Here is a 5,685-nt window from a genome sequence, read left to right as displayed (position 1 = left end):
TTTCTCACATTTTTAGATTTCTGAAAATGGAACACATCTTACAGTTTGTGGCATCCTACAATCACAATCTTAGCCAGACGGCAGTCACAGAATCATTTTCCTATGTGAACATAGTTATATCTATTTATAACCACAAACACAATTGAGTTATTTGCATTGTTAGTGCTGTACATGTGGAGTTTCAATACTGTCTAAACTATTTTCAAAAGATAGTATTTTTATATGGCTGAAAAAGAAAAATTATTGTATACACAGCAAGGCTCAGAAATAGAGCAATGAGACATAGATTTGCTATTAGAGAAGCAAGTAATATCATTTGAAGAATGACTACAATTCCATATTTCTTGCTTTATGTGTCTTAAGAAAGGAAGACACCCATAAGTAGATGAAGCTGTGTTACATTTTATTAGGGAGATATTGTATAGAAAAACACTGACATTGAGTATGAGTTGAAGATATATCAGAGTATTAAATTCTGAATGTAAAGATGTCTTAGGTATAATTTAATTGATTTATTTTGCTTATAGCTTCCTTTTTTCTGTAAAGGACATATGATTCTTAAAAAACATGTCTAAATAAGTCTAAAAGAGCTGTTTCAATGAGTATATAATAAAAATTCTAAGTGATAAGAAAGATGATATGAATTTTGTCAGGTTTTTTTTTTTTTGATGGGTATATAAAATAATGACATATGTTTCAACTGTTAGTTTCTCAGAGTTGCTGAAATTCAATAGCTATATAATGTCAGTGCTAAGTGTCATAAAGAAAAATAAAGCAGATAAGGGGATAGAGAGTAACAGCAGATTATACTATTTTTGGATGTGGTGTTCAAGGAAGGCCTTTCTACCAAAAAGGCATTTCAGCAGAAATCTGAAAGAAGTGAGAAAGTGAGCTATGCAGTTATCTAAGGGAAGGCTTTTCCACCTGGAAGGAACTACAAAGGGAAAAGTTCTGTGGAGACAGGATGTATAAAGTGTTTGAAGAATCGAAGCGACTTTTCTGTGGCTGCAGCCTAGTGAGGAAGAGGGAGAGTGAAGTCAGAGAGAGAGCAGGGGGTACACATTATGGAAGACCTTGTAGACCATGACAAAGACCTTGGATTTTATTCTAAGAGTGGTGGATTTTTAACACTCTGAATACTGCGTGAATAGCGTAGGGAGCAAGTGAGAAGAATATTGCAATCATCTATGAAAGATATGATGGCAGCTTGTACTAGAATATTAGTGATAGAGATAGTAATTGGAGTTTGAATACATTTTGGACAGATAATCCATAGGATTTGCTGATGGGTTATATATGGAAGTGTGAGAGAGAAGAGAATTAAGGATGGCTCCAAGCTTTTTGCCTGAACACCTCATTAAATGGTGGTGATCTTATTGAAATAAGTAAGACTATAGGAAAGTTAAGATCTGTGGAGGATGTTAGGAAGGGAATATTGTAGATTAAGACTTTGATTTGGGGCGTGTTTAAGCATCTAAGAGGAAACGGTAAATACACAGTTACATACAAAAAATATTTGGTCAGGGAGAAGCTAGAGCTGTAGAAACATTTAGGAGTCATCAGAGTGTGGATGGTATTTAAAGCCATCCACAGGATGAGATCACCAGGGGAGTGAGTAAAGGAGACTGGAGAGAGGCAGGCAGCCAGTGACTTGAGGGAAAAACCAGGAGAATTTAGAAGCCAAGTGAAAACAGTGTGTCAAGATGAGACTAACTGTATCGAATGTTGCTGACAGATTAATCGAAATGAGACTGGAGAATTGACCAGATTAAGCAATGTGAAGGTTATCATCGGCATTTGACAAGAACAGTTTCAGTGGGGGAGGTGGGAACGCAACCTGACCAAAGTAAATTCAAAAGAAAATGAAAGGTTAATAATATGAGACTGAAAAAAGAGAATAGGTGACTTTTGAGGGAGAAAAGAGAAATGGGTCAGAATGCTGAAGGAAGATGTGAGGTCAAGAGTTTTTTTCATTCTTATTTTAAATTATAAGAATTATTACTGTGCTCGCTCTGGCAGCACATATGCTAAAATTGGAACTATACAGAGGAGATCAGCATGGCCCCTGTGCTAGGATGACATGCAAATTCTTGAAGGGTTCCATATTTTTTATGTATTGCCATTTACAGCAACATGGATGGACCTTGAGAACATTATACTGAGTGTCATAAGTAAATCAGAAAAGCTAAAAACTGTATGATTTCACACATGGGTGGGATATAAAACTGAGACTCATAGACATAGGTAAAAGTAAAGTGGTTACCGGAGGAGGAGAATGTAGGGGAGAGATTAGGGGGAGAGAGGAAGGAGGGACAAATATACAGTGACAGAAAATCGTTTGACTTTGTGTGACGGGTATACAACATAATCAACGGTTCAGATGCCAAAGAAATGTTTACCTGAAACCTATTGTACTCTTATTGATCAATGTCACCTGTTAAATATAATTTTCTAAATAAAATTTTAAAAAAGAGTATTATTGCAGCGGTTAGTTGTAGTTGGTGGTATGAATGACCCCGTAGAGAAAACAAATTAAAAGGAGATTGAGGAGCAGGTAAAAGAGATGGAATCCATGCATAAGTGGCGAACTTCCATAGGAGCTTTAGATAAAAGCAAAGATAGTTCACCTCCAGGGAAAAGAAATGATAGTTTGGACGCAAGTAATATTGGGAGACAATACATGGGCCTCTCATGACTGTAGATTTTGCACACAGAGGCACTGACTCCTTTTATTTCTAAAGATCTTTTCAAGGATATTGGTATAATGAACAGCCTTGGGGAAAAGAAAAGATATTTTCTCCCTGTGGAGATAAGAGTAGTCATGCTTATTGTCTATTGTAAATATATGGGTCCCTAGTCTCAGAATTCCTCTGCTATAAATACATAGATACTTGTACAGGCATCTATCTGGGCTCATCTGGGAGAGGCATGGGACAGGGGAGACTGAGAGTAAATGTGCTGATGCTCATGTTGCTTTCTATGCTATAGGTAATAAAGTTTTTGTTTCTGACCCAGGAGTCTTGTGCCTTCGGTTGGCATTCATGACACTGTAATAAGCTAACTTGTTAATTTGAAAATAGGGTAAAATCTCAGATCATCCATAGTCCTTGATACACAGATTGGTAAATTTGGAGATGGGATAATAAGGAGATTCCCAGCTGGGTGAAATATAAAGCAAAGTTATAGGCTCAGACTGAGAACAGGAAAGATATTTTGGAGGTTAAAAACCAAAGAGAAGATAAGATATAGACACATCTTAGAGAGTGAAGAGATCAAGAATATGTAATAGCATCGCCAAGTCATACTGGGGACATAATTGAGTACTTTTTAACATATAGTGCCAGCAGTTTGTATGGTCAGTCATTTTTCTCTAGCCACATTTAGGAACTGGGGTTTTACTCAAGGTGAGAATGTTAAAATGAGATTTTGGTAGACTTGAAGAATTGTTGAACTACACGTATTACAGGGTGTGATATGGAAAGGTGTATGGGAGTGGTTTAGCAACAAAATACTTGAAATGGAAATTTTAGAAGTGGTAACGTTATGGGTAATTAGTCCCAAAGTGAATATTGATGTCACCAAGAATGATGAGCGAGGCAGTGGTAAAGAGAAAGATAGTAAGTCAGGGAAGAAACTTCCAATGAATGAGGGCAGTATTGTAGATGACTATAATGAGGAGGTGTCATGGTCTGATCAGGGTGGCTGCTTACCCATACAGTGGATACCTTCCCAGAAATTAGAAAATCATCCTCTAGATAAATGCAGCCTTGCTTTAATCTAAGCTTGGCAAGTGGTTTATGTCTCTGTGCAAATCAGCAAATGGCACCCTTCCACTGATTCCAGCCATCATCCACAGTGCCTTGTATGGATTCTGTCTGCACAACAATATATTGTAACCCTTAATCAGATGGCATGTGTTTTCCAAAAAAATAGACTTTGTGGGGATTATTTTTTGTATATTTGTTTGTTTTAAGTAATAACACATTTTTCTTGAAATGGCAATGGAAAGCAAGAATGTGAACTTCCACCTTATGCCAAAACCAAGTGATTTGTGGGGTACAGGAAAATAAACAGTCAGCACTTGCCAGGGCTCTGAGAGGAGGCTGAGCCCTATAGCGGGGAGTCAGGCTCTCAGGAAAGAGAGAAGGTTCATAGACTGTTTGATGACAGACTATGGATATCAGAGAGTAAAATGGGTAAATGTAGTTCAACAATTTTTTTAGTTTTTGTGATAGATTGTATCTTATTGAAGATGTACAGAGTACTGCAAAGATACTTAAATTATGTTTTTATTATGTGATTATTTTATTATTTTGATATTCATTTAAGTTTATTTGTTTCTATTTACATCCTAGTTAATGATTTTCTTTTTAACCCTTTTAAGTTTAATTTTGAATTTTGAATACTTAAAATATTAAATGATTCATTCACCTTATTCCCATCAACCTCTAAAAAGAACAGATTTTGTACATTTATGGTTTATTCTGTTTCTCTTTGCAAAAGTAAGCAGATACAGGTATATGGTCTTATTTTTCTTCTTATAAAATGGGTACTTACCACACAAACTCTTTGACACTGTGTATTTTTTATTTAACTGTATTTCATAGAAGTCTATATAGGTTTATAGGGATCTTCCTCACTCTTCTTTACAGCTCCACAGTTCTCTAATGTGTGGTTGTATAATAGTTTACTCAACCATTTTCCTGAGTATATGGGCATTTAGGACAATTCAATCTTTTCCAATTACAGGTAATGCTGCAATAAAGAATATTACATTTATGCATTCTTAATTCTTTTAGGTGTGAATTTGGGATAAATTCTTAGAAGTGGTGTTTCTGCACCAATGCAATAATCCCTAAGTACTTTTTTTTTAGAGATAGCTGGATTATCTGCTATAATGCTTATATTATTTTACATTTCCATGAGCAGTATATGAGTGCCCTAGGACAATATTTGAGGCAAATACTTTTCTATTACCTGAAAAATGCAGTCTATTAGTTTTAAAAGGCAAAAAAAATAGAGTCAGGATAAGAAGGCTTCTTGAGGTGGTCTCTACTGGGAATAGTCAGAAATAAATGGAACAGAGAAAAGGGTCAGAAATACACCAATATATTTGATGAGTAAAACATAAGTGTGACTTGAAATCTATGTGGAAAGGATACATTTTTCAACAAGTGTTCTTGACTTAGTGGTTACTCATTTAGGGGGGAAAATTCAGATAGCAAATATAGATTGTGTTATGCAGACCAACTCAGATGAGCTCCTGAAATAACCACCTATAGATATAATCACAGAGCCTGGATAAAATGTAAAAAAAAAATAATAATAAAAATCTTCCTAAAAACATAAAAGATATGATGAAACAGTAAAAACTTGAAGGCCCAAACTGAAAGAATATAAGAACCAAGATAGTTCTGTTAACTCAAAAAAATTTTGTTCTCAGGGAGTTTTCTGATCTTTGAAAGGTAGTAATTTAGTTTTGACAACTCATGGGGTGAGGTGAAAAGAAACCAAAACCTGTAAGTCACTCAAGATAGAGCTTTCCTTACAATAACCCAAAACCCCAATGGACTAGGACATCAAGGTTAGAGTAAATCAGAAGTTAAAACAAAACAAAACTCGGAACAGCTGTCAGAGGGAAGAGGGGAGAGGGGACTGAATCAAACAATGTGAAAGCATTAACCA

General features: G+C 35.6%; 1 non-coding gene across 1 annotated transcript; it reads left to right on the top strand.

Annotated features, from left to right (window-relative positions):
* Positions 1–2,003: 2,003 nt before the first annotated feature.
* LOC136401922 (U6 spliceosomal RNA) lies at positions 2,004–2,110 on the top strand. The gene has a single exon (XR_010750845.1). It is a non-coding gene; the product is annotated as a U6 spliceosomal RNA (small nuclear RNA).
* Positions 2,111–5,685: the final 3,575 nt, after the last annotated feature.

The sequence above is a fragment of the Saccopteryx leptura genome, chromosome 3 (genome assembly GCF_036850995.1).
Source record: "Saccopteryx leptura isolate mSacLep1 chromosome 3, mSacLep1_pri_phased_curated, whole genome shotgun sequence".
NCBI lineage: Eukaryota > Metazoa > Chordata > Mammalia > Chiroptera > Emballonuridae > Saccopteryx > Saccopteryx leptura.
This window is presented reverse-complemented; position numbering and strand designations above follow the sequence as displayed.